Source organism: Lonchura striata, chromosome 15 (genome assembly GCF_046129695.1).
Source record: "Lonchura striata isolate bLonStr1 chromosome 15, bLonStr1.mat, whole genome shotgun sequence".
Taxonomy (NCBI): Eukaryota; Metazoa; Chordata; class Aves; order Passeriformes; family Estrildidae; genus Lonchura; species Lonchura striata.
This window is the reverse complement of record NC_134617.1, coordinates 11482021-11505505: the sequence shown is the minus strand read 5'-3', so window position 1 is coordinate 11505505 and position 23485 is coordinate 11482021.

The window sequence follows — 23485 nt, the reverse complement described above, 5'->3', positions numbered from 1 at the left end:
ACCTCCTAGTTAGCTTTGACAGGGTTAGCTTTTTTCCCCTAGCATCTCCTTGCCGTAGTCATTTTTGTCATCCCTCTGGATGCAGCTTGGACTTTCCAGCTGAATGCTAGAGGTTTCCTCTGAGCTGATCAGTGTGGTAGCAATATGCAAAATATAACCACAGACCTGCAGTTCTCACATCTTCTCATGTGTTCATGGTTCAGGAAGTGTCAGTAGGTCACTGGTGGTGATCTGCCCCGCCCCTCTATTTAAGTAGAATGAGCAAAGGGATAATATTTGCCATATAAAATTTCTCAGGGAGCTGAGAAAAGTCTAAGTCATCCTTTTCCTAGGTTAAGGCAAGGTTGTTGAGATATGTAGCTCGAGAAACATGCTTATGTGTATGAGCTCAACATATTACTTGTTAAATTTCTTGTTCTAGACTGAACACAAAATCTCTGAGTAATTAATGCACTTGTATTAACTTCATGGGGTTTTTGAAAGACAAGTTTTGACTGAGGATTGAACTATAGTTCTAACTCACACATAAATTCACACTGAATCCTTGCTTTGAAACTGGACTGAAATATTATTAGAACTCAGCCCATATCTAATATCTACTAAATGGCAGTGGTAGCATGAGGTCAGTTCCCCCACTGGCACTCTTGGCAGAACAAGAGGGCTTATATACAATGCTTTTGCATAAATGCATAGTAGCAGATAATGGAAATTCGACACCTTCAAGAGATGACCTGAGAAAGATGATCAGTATTTCTTTATTACAGATTCACAGTGTTGGAAATGTGGGATGATTTTATTCCTTCTTCCATTGTGCTGTTTTAACAGTTTCTTCAGACTAGTCATGACTTGAATTATGTGTCTTTACAGTGAATGCAAAATTGAACCAAACTTCACAAAGATGTTAATAGACATTATGCTAGATGGGAGTTCTGGTTTTCCCCCATTTTTCCCTCAGGAGTCTGGCACTGTCACTAGGCAGGGATAGTGACAGTGTTTGTTTTCTCACTTACAAAGAACTGAGCCCTCTGTGGTCAGGGTAGAGAAAATTTCATCTCTGTTTGACCGCTCTCTTGTGTAATACTGTGAAGATTAGAAACTAAATTTTCTATGTATTATCAAGAAAATATTAAGATTTCATGGCTGAAGAGCAGTGAGGAAGGGCGAGTGATTGTGTTGATATAGCTGTCAAATTTCAGCAAATTGAAAGGTTAAGAACTTGGTGTCTTGCTGCAAAGATTTTTAAGAATCTGATATTCCAAATCTCTATCCAGCATCAATTGCAGCAGAAACTCTCTGAATAATTTGCATAGCAACTGTTGCTAAGAAAAAAACCTGCAGCCTAAACCAAATTTCTGATAAATTCAAATCCTATCAGCATTTCCAGCAGCTGGAGAAGACTAAATATACATAGTTCAAATGGCTGGCTTCCTCCAGCAATAGTATTTTTAGATGTTTCAAAGAAAAATAATGATTCAGAACACACAAATATTCTTGCTATATATAAGCTTAGGGGGAGGGGGAATGGCCATCTCAAGGCAGCAGAGCCTCTGGGTTTCAGATGTGTTATCTAACCGTGGGCATAATTCATGTCTGAAATCGGATGCACCTGTTCCAGCCAAGTGATGCTGCTGCTTCCCCCAGGCCCAAGCACCCTTCGAAGTGAGGTGAAATGGGTGTTTCACAAAGGCCTCTGAATCAAAGCCTAATCTCCAATTTGTAGAGCTTCCCTAAGTCCCAACGGGAGGCAGTACAGAAGCTCAGTTTGGTCCCCACACACCACTTCTAGCTGAGTTTTGTTCACAAGTCCTTGATGCAGTAGTGTTCATCTCCCTAAAGGTTTCCTCTGGTGGAATGTTATTGGGAAAATGTGCCTCTGTAGCATCAGAAATGAAGGAATGAAAGGTCAAAGAAAAGTAAGTGGATTATTTCCCTTAGGAAAAGGAGAAAAACCCCACCCCGTAAATGGACATGGTATGCCATACATTGGTAAAATCATATATATTGACTCAAAGAAAAGACTAGAGTGATGTACCTGTCAACAACATTACTGAATGAGTACAGACCAAATAAATCTGAAATTATCATTATTTCAGCCAAAACCTTTAAGTTTTTGGCTTCTTCCTGTAACAAATGCATCCCAGACAAGATCTAGGAATACCTGTAGACAGGACTGGGTAAGTGGATGACTGGATTGCCCAGCAGAAGGAACTAAATATATGCATGGTAAAAATAAAGATGTTCATATTTTGTTCTCTAAAACAAACTCCTGTCAAGCAGACTCCTTCATCTGCTGCTAAAGGAAACACACATTCTTTCATTGCTACCAGACTCAACTATGCTGTTTGCAGAAAACCATCAAAATAGAAAGAAATTACTGTAGTTTTTTGTTTTTTTTTTCTGAGAGAGAATAGTAATCTCTCCTTCTAAATGCATGAAATTATACTTCTGAATGAAGTTAATTCTACATATATGTCTGTATGTGTGACTGATCTTGCCAGTAACAGATTCAAGTTGCCAAAACTTTTCAAATTATTTGTGTAGTTCTGTGGAATTTATGATTTCAGCATTTCATTATTTTCTTCTAATGGAAAAAAAAAAACAAACAAAAACCCAAAAAACAGGTTTATTTATAAAGTTCCTGGGCTCTGTCTAGAACATTACTAAGCCAAGCATGCTGGCCATACCTGCTAACCAAACACAAACTGCTTCAGGTCTTATCTGCCCTTATGGCCCATCTAGTTTGTCCCATTTTCATGTGAAGTGGGCTTAATGCTTTCAGTAGCACTGCAGGAAGCAGCAGCCAAGACTCCATTTTCAGGTCACTGATAAAAGAGTATAACATTGCACTCTGCTCAAGGTATCTTTTCAACATGCATTCAGTCAGAATGTGTTTTTCTCTGAAAGTAGCTGGGTCAGTAGTCTACAAGACCTCAGAGGCTTTATGAAGTATCCAAATCTTGAAAATTTACTAAGTGACCTTTATGTAGTTTACCTTTAAATTCTGTAGTCCATATTCAAATTGTCTTTGGGCTAAATTTGCTCTGGTCCTTCCTTTTCAGATCGAACTGTCTTCTTCCATTAAACATCACAACAAAGGTCTCACTGTTTTCTTTCAGCTATTGCTGCAAAAGCCAGAAGCAGCATGTGTTACAAGCCCCCTTTTCAGTACCACCATAAACACAGCAGCATTGAATGACATTTCCTTGGCTGGATCCAGTGGCCTTTGCCTGAGCTGCAGCATGCAGCAGCCATGGCATGTCATGTCCCTTTATGGGGTGGGGTTTTTCCCTTTTTCCTAAGGGAAATAGTCTGCTCACTTTTCTTTGACTTTTCATTCCTTCATTTCAGGTGGTACAGAGGTGCATTTTCCCAATAACATTCCACCAGGGAGATGAACTCTGTTTAGCTGGTGTCCCCAGAGCATGGCAGGAGCTGACATTGGGTCCTTCCCAGCCAGGCCCTGTCCCTTGTGCTGCAGGCAGCAGGCACAAGGGAGGTGGAGTCTCCAGTTCCCTGAGATGCTGGGGAAAGTCCAGGGCTTTGAGATCTGCTGTGAATCACAGCTCCTGTTCTGTCAGATCCAGCCAGGGCTCTCCAGCACTGCCTCGCTCCTGCTGTGCACCCAGCAGTCCTCAGTGCTTGTGTGCTGGGAACAGCTGGGCTTTGGATTTATCCCATTTGTTACCTAAACTCACACCTGCTGGCACACGATACAGACAATCATTTTCTTCCAAAATTTCAGAACCTATTTCTCTGCCCATAAACAATAAAAGGGGGTTTTGCCTTTGAAAAACTCCATGTATGCTACATGGACGTGATGATTCTGTGGCATTGTCAGTCTTAGGAAAATGAAGTCACTTAAGAATACTTTTTTTTCACTTTTCCCAGACAATTAACACCTGATGGTCTCTAACATCAAGGTCAGAGGACTAGTCCATATTAGCCTTGGCTCTGTCCTTCCACAGGGAAAGGGAGATCTCACAGTCAAATAAGTTTGGCACTTGTGGTTGGACAATGTCCAAACAGTCTAGAAAGCAGCAAAGGCAACAAGCACAGGGAAAGAACAGCACAGCAGAAAAAGGAAAAGGAAAATAAGAACAAGGGAGACAGAGAGAATGGTGCATGGCCCTGCAGCTCTATCAGCAGACTGACATTGGCTCCTGGGACCCTCCTGTCCTCCCATTGTCAGAACCTCTGCTTACTGAGAGGACCTTTAGATTTCCCTTCCAATTTCTGGCTTCTGCATTTCTGAGTGAAATGCTCATCCCCTTCCCTGAGACAGCTAATATTTGTTTTGCAAATGGAATGACTGTATATCTGGAAAATCTCCTGGGATATAAGTTGGACATAGAAGTCTGATGTCAGAGATTTCTGTACTCCCTTGGTGTCCTGCATGTCTGAACCCTGAATCCTTCTCAGAAGGGGTTGGGCTCAGCCTGCCCTTGGGCCTGGGCTGTGCAGGCCTGCCAGGGTCTCTGCATTCCCCTCCAATCCAAGGACTGGGAATGACCCACCTGGTTTTTAATTCTATTTGTCCCTGATCTTGCAGTTCTGATAATCACAGAATCATACAGTGGTTTGTAACACTTTAATTAACAGCAGTGTGCTAACCTATTGGAGGGAATAGAAGCAAAAAAAAAAAAAAAAAATAGAAAAACAAGAAGATTTTGGCCATCAGTTGGAATATTCTACATCTCTAAACTCTTGAAAAGAACAGAGAGTTTTTTAAGCACCTTTCCCAGAAAACAAGAGCTGTTCTTGGGTTCTTTTTGAAGGAACAGATAGCTTTGTATGGAAGTAGGAGTCTAGCTATTGACTGCCATTAGATAATCTTTTGCCTACCTTTGAGATGTTTATGTCCCTTTTTGAGGCAGTTTGGAATGCTTAACCTAAGCATAAAACTTTTTTTTTTTTTTTTACCTTCTCAGTCTGTTTTGAATAAACATACTCTTTTTCCAAAGAGCTAGTCTGGAATCTGGGTGTTTAGGAAAAATATCTTGCATCCTGAATCTTCTGATGAGTTCCCAAGTGCAAGTTGTATATGCACATGCATATAATGTTCTACATTATGTGTAGAACTGAAGGATTGATGAGATTTATTATACTTTCTGAAAATATTTCTGAAGCTTAGATTCCATTAATAACAAAGACTTCATTACATGAAAATACCATTTGCCTCAAACGCTAAATGTGATTGTACATCTGCTGTCTCTTTCTTGCTTTCCTATAGGAGAAGTCATGTGTGCCCATCAGATGCAGGGTGGGGCACGGGCTGAAGGGATCCTCTGGGGAATGCTGGCAGCTGCTGCCATCCTTAGGAGCTGGCTCAGCTTTTTTTTGGCCACAAGCTCCTCTTTCCCTGCTCTCACTGGATCACCCTGGGCCTGGTGGCCTCAAGTCAGTAGTGAGAGAGGGCAGGCCAGAGTGGTAACTAAGGGCTAGGGGCTGTGAGCCAAGGTTATTTTTTTATTTTCTGTTGCCTTTGAGGGTAATACTTACTTGCTTACTCAAGTGCTGAAGATTTTGTGCTGATGGATGAAATGTATTCCTGCCTTATTTCCATCTGTTCATTCATTAATGAATATAATAATAAAAAAAATTCAGCTTTTTCTAAAGGAAATAATTTTATCCTGAACAATAGACATTCTTACAGAAAATGATAGTGTGTGTGTTACTATAAAATACAGTGCAATATTAACAGGGAGGACTGACAATAGATTAATACTGATCTCTTAATATATGTTAACATTATTCTGGGTGTTTAAAGGGAAAAATCCTACCATTTCTCTCATAATAAGGATTTCTTTTCTTTTATTACACCCATCTGGAAAAAATTTGGGGAAGCTGAAATATAACAAATAATAACCTATTAAGATCTCAGCATGGCATTTCCTGGGTATTGAAAATGCCAGTGTTTGCTAAAAGGAATATTTTAATATTCTACTATGCAAACAAGGTCATAATGTCATGCAAATTAACTTCCAGATTGGAGAGGTCTCCCATTCACACATTTGTTATGCTCCATTTTCATGGATGCTGATGACATCAAAGCTTTTAGTTAAATCCAATGTTTTATTGCAATAGCTATGCATTGAAATGATCAGTGGGTAATATACCCCCCAATCACATTGTTTATTGGCACATCAGCAAAATATATCTCTTAATATGAATTTGAAGGCTTATGCATATTGAAATAAATGGTGAAACTTTTGTTGGCTTGATAGTTGTCAAGACATTTTCAATAGTAAATGTTACATTGAAATGTCTTCTGAAATGAAAAAATACAGTGTGGTTGTCATATTGTGCAATAAAGCAGAAAATGCCTTCAGTAGTGAACTTTTTTAATCAAAACTGCAGGGAAAAGAATTGAATATGAAATAAATTATGGATGGCTTTTTTCCCCCTTTTTTTATTTTCCTAGTGCCACATATGATAGTGACTTTAGGAACAGGAGAATAGTAGCTGTTGTTGAGGTTCTGTAGAGGCTTTTGTAAAGAGCTGTGTGATTTCTCCATATCACCCTTTTGCCAGAAGTCATGAAAACCACACTGTTGCAATGGAAGGTAAATGAAACTCCACAATTTTGTGAGGTTCCAGTGAGTTGTGTGAATCTGTGTGGGTCTCCTGTAGGTGGAAAGTCGCCTAAAGAACAAATAAAAGATGGTGGTAATTCTTAATTCTGTATAGAAATTTCTGCTTCAGAAAGTAATTTTAGGCCATTCTTATCAATTACTACCTGAGCACGGTGGACTTGGTGCATAGGGAGGTACTTTAAAAGATGAGTATATTATTTCAATAGGTCTTGTAATTATGTGTTTCTCTGTTCCCTGATTTCTACCCTAGCCCTGCCTGCTTAAACACATTTGAATTCAGAAGAGGTATTATTAATTGCTAAAAGAAATGTCATTAGAGTCCTTCTAATCAAAGAGCTTGTAACAGGTTAACTCTGGTTTAAGTGTTTGAAGGATATATGCACAAATGGACAAGTGTTACAGCTCAAGTTCTTTATCCAGATTAATTATTTCTGCTCTGTTTTTCCAAACCCTGTGCTGACCACATTCATTTCATTTCATTGGGAAATAATTATTCTTATGGGAAAGCATCCCACAGTATTCCAACATCAAATTAAAAAGTAAAATAAAATCAGATTTATGTACTACACAGAAGCTACTGTGTAATTAGTTTAAAAAGATTATTTCAAGAAATACTCAAATGCTTTCAAAATATCAGGTTAAAATTCTTAAATTTTAGTGATCAAATGCAAATATTGAACAATTACATACGTGTAATTATTCTATATTAAAAAGTTGGAAATTTAGAGCATTCTCACTGAGAGGTGTTGGAAGTATTTGTGTAGAACTGAGCATCAAAGCTGCTAATTTCATTAGTGAAAATATTTCAAAATGAGAGATTTTTTTCCTTTGTTCCAAGTCTTAACACTTGTTCTGAAATTCTGACTAGGACTGGACAATACCAGCTTTGGTAAAAAAAACATTATGAAGTGTGTACTGTACAGACCCAAATTGTTGCCTGATTTCACCTCAAAGAACAAGAACCATGTTGTAATGTTCAAAAAAATGGATCTTTGGAGCAAGTTATTTGCCTGGTTACTTTATCATTAAACAAACCCAAGCAGTTTCTCTTTCTGATGGTTTGCACAAACTCTCAGCTTTTGATTATGAAGTAAAATGTTCCTAGAAATTGTAATGCTCTAGTGTTCAACAAATGCTTTATTCCCTCTATACTAGATGCATTATGGCAATAAAAGTTTAAAGCAACTTACTTTACAAAGTTGAAATGAATGTTTTTCATATCAAGGGAATCATTATAATTATTGTACTGTGGACCCAGTGGCAGGATATGAATTTCTTTCAAGCTCCAATTATGAAAATCTTACAAAATTTAGAGGCTAGCAAAATGTCCTCTTATTTTTGTCCAGAATGGAGTTATGAAAGCAGAGACTTTGTAACATCAAAAGAGGAAAAACATCAAGAATGCATAGAATTTAGCAAAAGTTATAGGTTTGTAAATAAGATTTAGTAAGTTAAAGAATGAAAATAAGTACTGCATTGATCCTCTCTGGTTTTCACACCAAATTACTGCAATTCTCTTTCTTTGCCAAGCTCTTACCCACTGTTTTCTTCTCACAGAATTTTATAGGAACAGTTAGGGCATAAATATGTCTAGTCAAATGGAAACAGAAAATATCACTCATGAGACTCCTATCTCTGTGTGGTCAAAATTCTGGTGGAAAAAAAAAGCTAATAAATTTTTTATTTATGAAGCTTTGGCATAGAAGGAATAAATTTTGAATACAGATGAAATATGTTTAGAATATGGATGAAATAGGTTTAAAATAGACTACACTATCAATCAAGCTTTGGCTGGGAGCTGCTGCTTGAGCCATGGCAGAAGGACCCATCCCCTCGTGGGTGCTGCAGTGGGGGAGGTGGAGCTGGAGCCTCTGTGCCACGCAGGGACAGCCAGAGCATCCTGAAGGCACAAAGCCCTGCCAGGGCCTCAGGGGAGGGCAGGATCCCTGGGGGGGCACAGTCACACCCCTCCTGGCTGCTCCAGGGTCTGGGATCTTTTCACGGGTGCCAAACCCTGGGTTATTTTGCAGGAGGGTGCTCCAGAATCTTCCTTTAGGTGCCTCATCTGCTCTGTGAATGCAATGCTTGATGCCAGGCTGCCGGCATCAAAATCTGTTTGTACTGGTAAATGGTGAAGCTGAGGAGCTGTTGAGCTCCCTTCTTTCATTTCCAGCTCCAGCAAACTCCTTCCAGGTTTCTGCAAATTGTCAAGTCATTCCAAGGAGATTGTCTTAGGTTTACCAGAGCTGCCAGTCACAGGCTCTGAGAAAAGAAGGAGTTTCTAAAACTTCAGTGTGACAAGCAGAACACACTGTGCAGCAAGTAACACGAGAGTCCTTGGCTCCCAGAGTTTCTCTACCAGTCTCTTTGCTCTTTAGTTTCTAAATCCTGCCCCCTTCTGATATCCTTGTCCCTTCCAAAACTTAATCTAAGCAAGGCATGTGATTAATTTTTTAGTTACAAGGCAAGAAATTTTTGACATTGAACCTATAATGTGTGTGCTGTGAATAGATGCCCAGCATGTATGCAGTTGCATGGGAATTGTATTTAGTCAGCAATCCTCAGGGAAGGTTCTACAGTTGTGAGCACCAGGAAAACAATCAGCAGCCCCTGGAACCTGCTGACAGGGCATTACTTCAGAGGGAGCTGGGCTGGGTGAGAGATGGAAAGGTTAAATGAAGGTGGAAAGGTCAGAGGAGTTCCACTGCAACTTGGGGCTCAGACCAGCATATTATTGCAAGCCAGCATGGGAGGATGTATTTAACAGAGGGTTTAGAATGTGACTAGTGTGCTGTCTTCTGGATAATGCAACTCAATTCCCTTTTCCCCAGGTCTTCTTTTATTATCTGAATGGAATCCTTAGTGTTACATCCAGAGAAACAATCTTTGCCTTTACTTAGAATTCCTGAGAGGGAAACATCTCTTGCCAGGCAATTTTCAACTCCTGCTGGAGCAGACTGAATTGTTTATCTGCTTTTTACTTTTCAAATGGTTAATGATAATGAACTGTAATTGAGAATTGCTTTGGGCTCATTAATATGCATGTTGTCATCCATTTATCTCCCTGTTTCCTTTGAAATCACCTTCTCAAGGGTTTGAAATTATGTTTAGTATTCATTTTTTCTTCCTGCCTTCCTGTTAATATTCACAGGTTTTTATTTTTGCCCTTTTATAGAACTGCATTCTTCTAATTCTTTTTCTAAGTTTCTGATTCTCTTTTTTTTTTACTTTTTATGTAGTCTCTTTGATTTCTAACCACTCTCTTCTAGGTTTTTGAAGGTATTTCCAGTATACAAATAAGAGTATAAAAATCTTCCCAACCTAAAACATTCAGGTATAGCTTGCTTATTATTAATAAATCTACTGTTGCTGTCTTAAGATACTACTGAAAAGAATATGTCATTCTTCTAACTTTTATTTTGTCTTGAGCAAAAACCAATTATGGAGTAAAAATGTATTTGTTTGAGTGTTCTGGGTTTTGGTTTTATTTTGTGTTTGAGCAAGAGTGCTTTGCTATTGCTGCATACAAATGAACTTCTGGAGACTCTTGCCCATTCCTGGTGTCTCTCTGCTCCCCAGCCTGCTAAAAGCACAGGGTTTACACTGAATTATTCTGGTTTAGCCTGGACCTGCATGGTTCATCATGTCCCTGGTTCTCTATGAATTAATGAGCCAGCTCTCAGGCTTTGTAAAACAGAACATTAGGTACTGCTGGAATGTTGTAGGGTGCAGGTTGCTCACACTGCCTCCTTTGTCATCTCACCCCCACGTCCTTGCTTGGTGCATCCTGAGGATCATCCCTTGGACCCACCCTGGGTTCATTTTTAAAGCTTCTTCATCTTCTCTAGTTCCATGAATAGCAAATCTGCTTTCTGAAGCAATGCTCAAAGAAAATGGGAAATGTGAGCCCAGCTCTGAAAGCCTCATTAGTGTGTTTCAATCTGAGTGATCCCACATGAAAGAGTAAGAGAACTGTATCATTAGTAAGAGAAATAAATTTTGTTCATGATCATTCACAGTTAAATGGAGAGCTGAAAATAATAACAGATGAAAACTAATATGAAATTGTGTTTATTCTAGTTCTATTCATTCTAATTTTAGCCAGCCTTATGAGGGTACTTTTCAAACATCAGATTTGGAAGAGGTACTCCCATCTTTAAGAAAGCCAACAAAATATACATAAAGCAACAACAAAACAATCCAGAATATCTGTAACTATTTTTATGTTACATTGTTATGTTACATTGCTTGTTTCCTGAAAGAAAAGTTTAGCTCTATGGTTTTAATGGCAGAACTTCATTGTCAGCTCCCCTCCCTTGGCAGCACAGCTCCAAATATCAACAGTGAGAGCCTGAAAACTGCTTCTGAGAGTTCTGACAAGCACAGCTCCAAAGATGGATTTGACTGTACATTCCCCTGATTTATAGGGGGGGGACACATTCAGAAATATTGAGTCCTTATTTAATGATTCCCACCTCACTTTTCTTAACAGGAATTCTTCCACTTTCTGTACGTATTCACGTGGTTCAGGCTTCTGGCCTGCTACCTATCACCAGGATGCTGGCAGAAAGAGTTATTTGCTTTCCTTTTGTGTTTTATTTGCCCTGGCTTCCATCCTAAAGGTTTTCCTTGACTTGAGAACCTGCTTTTAAAAGAAATATTTATTTAAAAGGGGTAAATTATATATATGGAATACAGCATTTTATTCCATATGAGGGCTTTTGGGAATGACCAAGTGAGAATTTTAGGATGGCAATCAGTGAGTCTGAAAGCTGAATGAAAATTTGGAAAGTTTGCTGAAGCTGCCTAAGCCTTTATTGTCACACCTTTCTACTTTATATTTGTATGAATATTTCAGAGTGCACAACTGCAATAAGGAGTTCTTAATGCACTGTATTTTGGTGGAGAATATTTGTGCTGTGAGTACCAAAAGCAGCTGCTACAGGTTCTACTCTGAGTGCCTCTTTGTGTACCTTGCACTGTTGCACAAGTCAAGCTGCTGAGCTGTGCAGAGCACTTTGAAATCTCCATCCTGGAGTGTTTGTGGCCAGTGATGGCCACAGGGCTGCTCTGGCACATCTCCAATGAAAAAATAAAGTTCCCTGGATTCCTGGATTCATGAACTAGCTCTTCTCTGAAGTGTCTCAAAGACAAATCATGCCCTTCTGATTGCTGTGACTTATAAAGGAAACATTTTTATGTACTGTGGAAGCTAGCCTTTGGCTACAAATGTTTCCTCATGTCATTTCTTTGCTATTACACCACTGCTGAGTTTCTGTGCATCAACTTGATGTCATAACTCTTGTCATTACTTTAGTTAGAGGTTGAGAATTGTTTGACTCTTGTTTCTGGTATGTGGTGCTGATTCCATGTGTGCCTTAGTAAGCAAAACTTCTAGTTGTGCCAATTTTCTCTGCTTTCCCAAGTGGAAAATAAGCAGGAGAGTGCAATTGCATAATTAGAAAATATACATTTGTCTCTTCTCCCACTGGTCAGAAGGCAGCTTTGCCACCCTGGCTCCTGCAGGTGGAAGAGCAGATGTTTCCTAGCTGACATCCCTGCTGCCCCTCGGCCAGCTGGCAGGAGAGGACCATCACTGCCTCCCTCTTGAGTTCACAGATGTCCCGAGACATCTTTACACAGAGGGGGATCAAACTGTGCCAAACCTGGCACTGCTGCTCAGTCCAAGGGGGACTTGTGTGTCTGTGAGCTTGTGTTGTTGTGCTGATAAAAAAGCTGAGAACTGCATCTGGGACATCACATGGAATGTGTCAGAGACTCCAACAGGCAGAGATGTGGACTGTGATTTGTGCAACTCCCATGGAGACTGTTTTTTGCTCACACAACACCGAAAAGACAGTGTTAATGTCAGCTCTCATGTTCCTGCTGCTTAAGCGCTCCTTCTCAGCTTCCAGCAGCCTTGTGCAGGGCAATATTCCACAGGCATCCTCTCCCTGCTGTTAAATTGCCTCAGTTAGTCACCCTGTCCAGCTTCTGGGGTGGAGACAAAAGGAGGAACAAAAAATGTATAGGAAATTTCAGAAGAAGAGAGGAGGAGCAAGCTTGGAAACATTTCATCCAGTACAGGGCAAAAAGCTTAACACAGCCAGCAAAATATTTCACCTCTATGCAGATTCAAATTAAAGCAGCCAGGTCATGTACATGAAATCTTGTTTTTTGATAAGAAATTCCCACTTCTAGCAGTGCTGTTGTGATCCCATGGGCAGGAGTGTGAGAGAGGCTTTGCTTTGGCTGGGGAGCTGGGACATCTCCCACACCAAATGCTGCACTGCTCCAAGATGGCACTTCTGGAGTTCCTCATGCCTACTGAAGGAAATCTGCATTTATGTGACTAGGAACAGAAAGGATTCTAAAAAAATATCCTTTCAACTATTACAGGGTGAAGGAATCCCAGAGCAAGTCATTCTCCTTTCTTTTTATCCACTCCCAAGCTACTAAGCACTGCAATGATGTTTATCTAATAACTCCATTCTCCTTGAGGCATATTTTCTATTAATAGTAATTATCTATGACTTATAATTTGTCTTGAATTCTCCTTACTAGTGAAGCACTTGAACTGATTATGTACTCCCACTATTAGAATAAAAAATGATGTGACTGCATTCTTAATAACAGCTGCATATAAGTGTGTGCATAAAAATATCATATCTTCTGAAAGTGAGAGGTGTTTCTACCCACAGTGAGGTGGATGAATGTTCACCAATTGCAGAATAAGTGGGATGAAGAGGCTCCTGACATTCTCTTTAACAAGATAAAATGTCTCCTGACACTGACTTGCATGATTTAGAATATTCAAATAATTCTTAGTGTATTTATATATTGTGGAAACTCAGAAAGCAATGATGGGTTGGTGCTAATTGTGAAATTTTGGTGAAATAAACATAAGAGGGCACAGACCCTGATTTGAAGAGTTTACAGTATATGGAGGGGAGACAGAAATCATTGTTGTGAGGATTTCCCAGATGTGAATTCCAGAGAAATCATTAACTTCTGAAGGTCATATGTGAGACTTTTGACTGGATCAGCAAAGAAATGGAAATGTCCTGAATATTGTTTAGTGCATTTACTGGAAACTTGATTCTCTAACTGGTGTCCTTTGAGATGAAAATTGGGTCCACACTGCTCTACCTGAGTCTGGACTGTGGCTGAGAAAATTGTGTGTTAGCTCTTCACTTCTTTGAATGTTGGAGCAAATCCACATATTGGATAGCTGAGAGCTATCCTTTGCCTCCTTAAAACCACAATTCAGCTTTTGCTGAATACACAAAAGAGGGTTGGAAAATTCCAGCTAAAAGAAGAGAAAGTGGACTTTACTTCTCTGGAGAATGTTTTATTTTGCAGTAGTACAACCCTTGGAGTTCCTTGTATGGTTATTGTGAATCTATTGGTAACTATAAAATGTGCCACAGAGGAGGGAAGTTATGAATTCTCATTTCTGTCTTGACTCACCAGACCTTGGAAAATTGCATTGAGATCTGTAATTTTGAATGTCTTATGTCATCTGAGATGCACAAACAACCTCAACTGATATTAGTAAGAATTAGAATTTTCCAGGATGCTGACTGTCATATTGAGCTGGTGACCCTGCCATCTTTGTTTTCTCATCAGTTAAAAAAACCTGAAGAACCCCAAAAAACCCACAAACAAATGACCAAATAAACCTGCACCACATTTGCATTCACCTCACAGGAATGATGTAAAATTAAAGTAGTTTATCTTGAAAAGTCTTCTGAAAAAAAATCTATTATTACATAAAAATAATTATGTTGTAAAACTGGGCAAGACCAAAATAATGTGATCTCTTTGAAATGATGGGTCTAATTTTAAGCATTCTTTAAAGATATTCAGGAAAATTGTCAGGCACTTTGGACCCAAATATTTCAGGTTTTATGTTCAGAAAGCCCATTGTTTCCAAAATGAATACTAATTTGCATTTCTTCATCCTATTTATAGACATAATCAATGCCTTTTTCCAAAGGACGTTGCTTATTCATTGCAGCTACAGGTGTGGCAGTGCTAGAAGAAAATTGTCAATATTTGGATGTGCTGACTGGGTGAGGGGTGAACAATGCAGGCCTTTTTGAATATCAATAGGTGTAGAATTCCCATGGGCAGAGAATTCAGTGTTGTTGAGCCCACCCAGCAAATTAAACAATAAACATGAATCTGCATTTAACTGTCTTGAACAGATGTTCATCAGCACAGTGTGGTTTTTTTCTTATTTTAATCAAGAAGCATAGAACAAACATTAGTTTATTGGCTTGGGGGAAGCAGGGGGGTATGTAAATCCACACTAAGACTACAGACATTAAAAAGGTAGACCAAAAATCAGAGAGCACATCCATTTCCTTTTGAAACAAAAGCAGCCAGTAGAATCTGAATTGCAAAACAAACAATTATGTTTTATTTCGTTATAGTAAATAATTCACAACTGAAGGGGAACAACTCCTATGACCAGTAGCTTCTGCCTTTGGTGCTACCCGTGTTACAATATGTTCAAATTACTGTTATATTTAATACATACATTTAATACATAATCTTACATGGAACATTAAATTTACATTAATAGTCTCATCTTGAAAATGTTTAATAAAAATCCAGGTTTTTAGAATTGCATAATGAAAGCTGCATCAGGTGGAAGTAAATCAGATGACGAGAGATTATAAATAATTAAAAGGAATTCAATGGCATGCAGAATTTAGTTTTGAAAACTCTCACAATTCTCTCTGGTGATTTTGAAATCAAGACAGTGAGCTATAGAGCCAGTGCCTTCCAACACTTCCATGTGGAGTTCTCATGCTCCATGAAAATAAATTGAAGGGACTTGGCATTACTGAAGTCTAGGCAAAATCCCCAATTTTAAGGGTACCTTGAAAGTGGACTATGTTACATTAAATGTAAAACTTTGTCAGCCTATGAAATTAATTTTCTTCTTCTAAACCTTGAAAAATTCAGTGGCTGAGTCTCAGAAGTGCTGAATGGAACCAGCAGAGTGGTGCTCTCCACTCACCCCTCAGGCTTTGCATGTCTTTGCTAGCAAGAGTAGCACTGAATACTTTTAATAAGGCCACAAATTGAAAATTTCAGTGAAAGGTATGTTTATATATGAGTTTCCATAATTATCTTCTCATATTAACAAGTACCTCTGTCAATTTTTCTCTATTTAGCAAAATGAGTGAAGCCCCTGAGCTCTGTGTAGTTTTCTGTTAATTAAAACAGGGCTTTGATACCAGCTTTTAGCTGCTAGTAGGCAACTACAAATTTTGCACAATTTGCAGGGAAGTAATGAGATGGAAATGTAAAACCAACAAGCTTAACACTGTTCCCTTCACAAAACCCTGTAAAGTTTAGTAACCTGAATTGCTTGAGAATTATTTTCCCAAATAGCATTTTTGGCTTGGACATTTTGAATATGGGCTGACTGTATAATCATACTGTATTTTGTACCCCCTTTTTTTGTCTCATTCCAAATAGCAGAACAATGTTGCCAAGGGGGACTTCATGGTTAGTTTAGGATTATCACAGAGTTCATTGCCTGCTCCATTCCTGCAGTGGTAGGGAAAGTCACCCTACAGAAACATATGAGATGGCAAAATAAGAGGTTATTATCTAATGCCAGTGATCAGATTTCCATGAATTTGGCCTGTTTGGGTTTGGTGGTTTTGATTTTTGTTGTATTTGTTTCTTTGTTTGCATTTTGCGTATGTGATGATGCCCTCATCCTCCCCCCATTTTCTGCCTCTTCTTGGCCTTATACTCAAGCAAAACTTGAGAAATTAGTGTGGAAATAATCTAGTTTTACTGTCCTTATGGCCCCAAACTGGGAGTGAAATGTGCCACTTGTCAGTTATGCTTAAAGGTGAAGAAATATAAGTTAATAACAGCTGCAGAAAATTAATTTTTTGCTGGTTTATTAGCACTGGAGAGATGTTTCAGGTGTACCTAAACAGAAGAATGAAAAACACGTGTCCAACAAGCTTGACAATTTAAGTGACTTGGCTATACATATATATACAGTTAGAAATTATCACCACAAAGGCTATATAGCAATTTAACAGGTTTACAAAACAAAGAAACTTCTTTATTAAATTGGACTGGTTTACTTCTAGAACTGTTTTTACTTAGTAATGAGCTGCAGGTTTAAGCTGTCATGGTACTAATATTTTAACTAGGATAACAAACCCAGCTTGAAGAGGTGATAGCAGGTAGGCCAGCAGGTAGCTGCCAGATGAGACACAAAACTGCTTTCTCTACAATGACAAATACATCTAAAGGATCAAGAATTGGGTTAACAAATGTGCAAAATGGATGCCAAGTAGATAGAAACAAGATGTAAAAGACACTTTAAAGTAACATTTCCTTGGACCTTCCCTCAAAGTGACATTTTCTGCCAGAGAGTTACCCAAGGCACTTTCTGAAGTGAACCACTTTGCTCTCAGCAGTAGAAAAATGACAACTCTATTTAAAAAATTCTCTAAATATTTCCAGAGAGAAAATACTGGTCATAAAGAGACCAAGCAAAGTTAATGGGTGTTATTTAGTCCCAGTTTATCTCAATCTGATTTGATAGCAGACTGGGAGCTGAACTAGACTGAAAATAAGATGCTGACTTACTGCTGAACTTTTGACTCATCAGTGCTTCATGATGTGCTTGAATACATTTTTATATCCTGCATTACATAACATACAACCACATCAATAAAACAAGATAGCCCTGGTTTATTTAAAATTTACAAATATGTTTCTGACAATCTTGTAAGCAATCAGGTAGGGTTTTTTTTTTAGTAAAAGATTTTAGGCATTCAAATTTTTTCTCAGTTTTGAAAAGCACCTCCCAGCTCTCTTCTCCTCTACCTGTTCACCACATATTAGTCTACACTTTTTACATAGATAATATTTAGAGAAATAATACTGGACAGTTTAATTGCAATTGTTAATCCATCTGTTGCATGACAAGATGTTTTAGAGGCCTCCCAGCATATTTGCCTTTTACATTGTTCTGACTGGAGACATTTAAATTCTACATTTTCTGCATAAATAGTTTGTCATGAGATGTATTAATCTGTGCATTCCCTGGCACATACATACAACTCTAGCATTATTCTATTAAGTGCACCAACTCAATAAGATATTGAGCTGAAATACTGTCTGGGTTTCAGCAAACCCTGGCATTTCTGTTCATAAACCAGCATTATGGCCACTTAATTGCATACACTAAAACACCAGATGAACATAAGTGTGTCTGCAAGTTACATAAAATTCAATAAATTACAGGGACCTCACAAGCCTTTTAATCAAAACATTTAATTTGAAAGGTAGAAATGAACTCTTGAAGAAACTATTATGGAAAAGTAGCTTTGAGTCATTTTTAAGACAAAGTGACAGCATCAACTTGATGGGAGTCTAGTACAAGATTTTGTAACAGTGAATTAACATTGATTTATTATAAATATCTGTATTTGGATGCAACCATGAAGGGACTTTGACAGAGAGTTTTCTTTCTGTAAAGAGATATGCATTGGATTGGCACTTGTTTGGAATTCTGGGATTTTTAAGTGGCCTTGGTCTACTTCATGAAAACTTGGTGCATCTCCTCTTTTAAGTTGCCTCTCTCCTATTTAGAAGTTGCTTAAGGGACTGTAAGAACATGAAAACTGAGGGGGTGTGGTGCTACTGATGAAAAGCTCACTGGCAGTACCAGAGGTGTCATTTCCTACAGTTTGTAGCAGCAGATAATTCATGTTTTAGCATTTAAATTGTGATAGAGATTAAATATATGATGCTAATTTTTTTTCCATATTGTATGTGTCATAAAAAATTAAGGGCTCATGTCACTTTCCTCATGGAAAATAATACTGTATTGAAATAAAACAGAGATAATCTATCTTTTCCTAAGCCTTTCACTCTAAGGTGGATATGAACCACTGATTATGTGACAAATATGTACTATTAAACCATGTTAATAGCCTTGGATGTGAATTGGCATTAATTTAGTGGCAAGGTAATGAAAGGTCTGTTTAAGATCTCAAAATGCACTTGGCCTGTTCCAGTATATGAACCTTCATGTTTTTGCAAAAGCATATGTCTATAGCATTTAGAATAACACAGTTATTTGACTGAATTGTGTACCCAAAAAAGGACCATGGGATTTAGGTTGATCATATGTCTTCCCTTAGCTACATAGCTGGCATCATATTTTGGAATACTTTCTATCTTTTAAATAGCTGCCAGGAGATGTGCTAGTCCAGCTTCTGTGTGGGAAGGGGTATATGAAAATCTAACCAGAGTACACTGTCCTTAAAATGAACATAGCACATTGGATTAAAAAATAATACACTCCCAAATTATTTGTTTTATAAAAATAAAAGGCACACTAAAACTGATTAGTGGATATTATTTCACTACTTCTAGAGCTGGTTCAGCAGTAATAAATAAACATTCATGAATAATGTATTCAGCAGTTGACAAAAATGTCAGAAAGCAGTGATTTGTATTACTCAGTCACATGTACAAAGACTAAAATGTGAAAAAAGAGATGAAGTAGTTGTACAAAGCAAGTTTTGGGGTTTGACATTATGCAAGTCTTCATATTTTGGAAGAAAATTCTTGAGTGCTGTTTCAGATAATGAGAATGAGATTGTGGGATCCACACTTGACAGAAATGAGGAAGAAATGCTGAGTGGATGATAGTAGGTGATGGGACAGCCTCATCATAAAAGCCACAGCAACACCTATTCCACACAGCTCAATGAGTTACAATGGAGTTTGCTGTTCTCTTCATCATTTTTATTGGAATGAAGTGGAAAACAAACAAACAAAATCAAAAACTGCTGTGAACTTCAAAGAAGAAATCTGTGAACCAGTTAGTTTCACAGAACTGGAACATTCCTGGCCACCTTCTAAGACAAAAAAACCAACCCTTTTTTGTCTTAGAAAACTAGCCAGCTAGTTTGATGACTGCAATAGCTGAGGCTGCTTGATTTCTCAGTTCTGAGAGAATCACAGGCCCAGCTTATCCCAGCTCATCACCAGTAATGAGGCATTTGGTCCCTGTCAGGGAGTGTCTGGAACAGAAGACCTTTGGCTGACTAAATCCATTCTCTGGAATTAGGTCATAACTCCTCAGTGTTGTGCATGACTGTCCTCACCTCCTCCTTCTACCCACAGATTGAGCAGATTACACTGCTGGCATGTTTGTGGTGCTTTGTTCATTCCGTTTCTGTCCTTTTGGAAGTCTCTTGACACTCTTGACTGTATTCTGTATTTTGGCAAAGTCTGTGATGGCTGCCATGCTCCTCTCAGTCCATGTGGGCTCTTCCTCTGGAGGCCACTGCATTTTTACGTTCATTTTACTGCATTTTTGCATGCATTTTTACATTTTCATATGGCTCTGCTGTGTAGGGATAGCATTGGGTGTTGAGAGTTCTGTCAATTTTCTTTGTTTCATCTTTAAATTTGCAGCAGGAACTGCTGTCTCAAAGAGTTGCAACCCTCTGAATTTCTTCATAATGAAAGGCATACCATCCCAGGAACAGTATTCTGGATGTGTGTCCTGCATTTTATCATTATTTCTACTATAAAGTGATCCTTGTACCATCATTAGGAAAGAAGTCACTTCCTTGAATGTCACTTTTTTACTTTCCCAACTCTCTTGCCTCTGGGATAAATTATAGGTAAGTAAATTCTGATTAATTTCTGGTGATATTGTTTTTCAATGGAAAATTTGTCCCTTCAACAAACAAAATTTTTGTTCACTAGAGGATGTTTACAGGATTTTTTTCAATGAAAAGTTACCCAGTGTCTTTAGGGAAGATGTGGTGGGGATGGCAATACACTTTGGACCCAAACCTAAAAAACTTTAGCCAGAAGCATTAAAGTGAACAAAAGAAACAATTTTGATAACTAATATTTTGATTTTAATAACATCACAACTTATGTGAATGCTCTGATTTAATCTGTGCTGACCAAAATCTCACAGGGAGGGAAGGCAGGCTCATTTCTCTGTCCAGTTCTACATTTAAGCTCTCTAGTTCAAGAACCACTTTTCCTGTGTGTTTGATCCTCAGCCCATTTTTGTTTCTTTCCCCTACTGGAGAATCCATCCAGCAGCCTTGGTGGAGTCCTGTCGTGCAGATCCAAACAGGTTTCTCATATGACTTCACAAAAACCGACTGACCTAACCTATCTAGTTTTCATTAAACTGCCTAGAAAAGAATGCAGAATAAAATGAGAATTGACAGAGGGAAAATGTGCCCTGATATTTTCCAAGGAAATTTTTTATTGTCTCTGGAATGAAACATTTTTCTTTGAAAGTGATATCAAGTGGAGTTGTGCTGACGTGAGTGCTTTCTGCTTACCTTTGTTGTTGCTAATTTTCATGTGACATTTTGGCTTCCATGGACAATGATGTGTCAGTGCAAGAAGACCTGGCAGCACGTGCTTGCACTGCACTTCGGTCCAAGTGTTATTACATTTCTGCTGCTCCAGTGATGTGAAGGAACCAGAAGGCTGCCCGTCCTTCAACACCATAAACAAAAGGCTCTTTGCTCCTTGTTTTCTCTGTAATCATGCCAGCACTTTTTCCATCTTCTCAGCCCTTGAGGAAATGTTGGTGTGGTCAATAAGGAATATGGTAAATGTAAGTTTTAATTTATCTGTAATTGTCCTTTTTGGATACCATCACAAAAGTCATTTATTTGAATAATCTTAATGACCAAACTGTCCTTTGCAGAAATATAAAGTAACAAAGTCCGGTTTTACCTTCTCATTTTAGTACTAAAATAAGAACAGTTTCCAACAGCTCTTTCCCCATTAGCAACTCCAGAAATTATTTTTTCCTCGCAAGGGTATCATGGGAGATGTTTTGAGGTTGCTACACCTTCAAATGGAACTGCAGGGAGAAAAAGTCTTAGCTTGCACATCACTGACCTGGATATTTTCCTGGTGATTTCAGAACACTAAGATGTTCGCTTATAAATTTTGTGACTCCACAATCATCCCACAAAGGAATGATACCTTCTGGGGGAATAAATTACTTTCCAATCTTAGAATAAAGGCAGGTTTTCGGATTCATGTGGATCTTAACTTCCAGTGGAGCTGGAATTATAAGATCTCTTAGCTTTGTTTGTTCTTTATTGGTCCTGAGTAGAGCACATTTACCTAGTGGTTTTAATTTATTTCAAGCACACAATAATACTCCTGTGACTACTCTATTATGAGCTGTTAATGAACAGATCTCAAACATAAAAAGTGAATTTCTGCTATAAATATTTTGTGTGCAGAAGAGAAGTACAAATCAGTCCACTCTATATAGAGACTCTGGTTTTTCTGGCTTTTAAGTTCCTGCACCTATGAGAGTTTTTCCTTTGTTCACTGTTATAGTCTCCTCATGCTGGCTTTATAGGGCACATAAACAATGGCTTGGGATTTTTTGTTTCACTATTTATAAGTACATAATGGGCATTCTTAATGCAGTTGCATTAATTCAAGTAATTACTGAAAGTTGTAGGTCACTATTTTTTTTTTTTTTATGTTCTCTTTTAAGGGATCTCATTCTAAATTGATTTATGCTTTTTTTTTTTTTTGTAATAGTTGGTCTATATGATTTTAAGAAATGCAGTACTATTACAATTGATTTATAAAATAGGCTAAAAAAGTTGGTATTTAAAACAGCTAATTATATATGTCACTAGTGATTTCCTTTCACCTTGTACTTCAATCTGCTTCACTAGAATTACTTTACTTTTATTGTGTTGGAAGTTACATCAGCATAAAGCACTGAAAGTAGTAAGGGTAAAGCTCACAGATTCATCATATTGGTTTAAAAATCCACCTGACAAAAACTGTAGTTGCTATTAAAACAATGAAGTCTGAATTATTTTTATTTTTTAATACATTTGAGTTGCAAGCAGACATCTCATACCAAACAATTAATGTTGGATTTTATGTGAAGACTGTACCAAGTAAGAATAGTTTTTATTCATTTAAAATGAAAGGTAATGGGGTATGTGAAGCATAACAAGTTTTAGCCCACAAGGAATTCATAAATTACTAAAACTTGAGAATACACATTAATTACATTTATGGAAAAAACTTTAACTTTTTGTTCCCACAAAGATGTTCCTACCTTACTTTTTTAAATTTCAGTTCAGTGAATTTTGAATTTTGGACAAAGCAATAGCTTAATTCTGATCATTTCTAGTCAGTCTCATCATCACTATCCAATCTTTCCAATAGATTCATCCATGGAACAAACAATTCATTAATTTAACATCCTCATGTTAAAACCTGTGACTTTATTGCTTATACCTCACTTTTTAATCTCACATCCATTCCCCACGTGTCAGTTGGGAACTCTATGACTCCACCTAGTTTACCTCAGGGCACAGAGTTTATAGCCCTTAGAAAAGTCAATTTCTAACAGTTTATACTTTCTACCTTTTTTTAAAATGTACAAGAATAGCAGAAATAAGTATTCCTTTATTTGTTTTATTTAGTTTTAAATTATGAAATATTTGTATCTGCTCCATGAAATTGTTATTATAAACAAAGAAGGTATGAGGTGGGGAAAAAAACCTTTGCTTTAGTACTTAAATATGTAACTATATATGGCCTGGAGGAGGCTTATTGGCTCTTTAAGACATGTAAAGAATTTAGTACCTTTAAACTATTAGAAATTACACTTTTTATGGAGGTTAAAATAATCTAGTCATAACTGAGGCCAGATCCTGTTTTCATGAGCTAATGACTCCTTTGAGATCAAGCCAAGTGTATTGTAAAGTGATTTAGTAGAGATGCATGCTACATGCTTTATGGGATTCCTCAATGCCTTGGATTTTCCTACTTTTATAGAACTACATTAAATGGGTGTG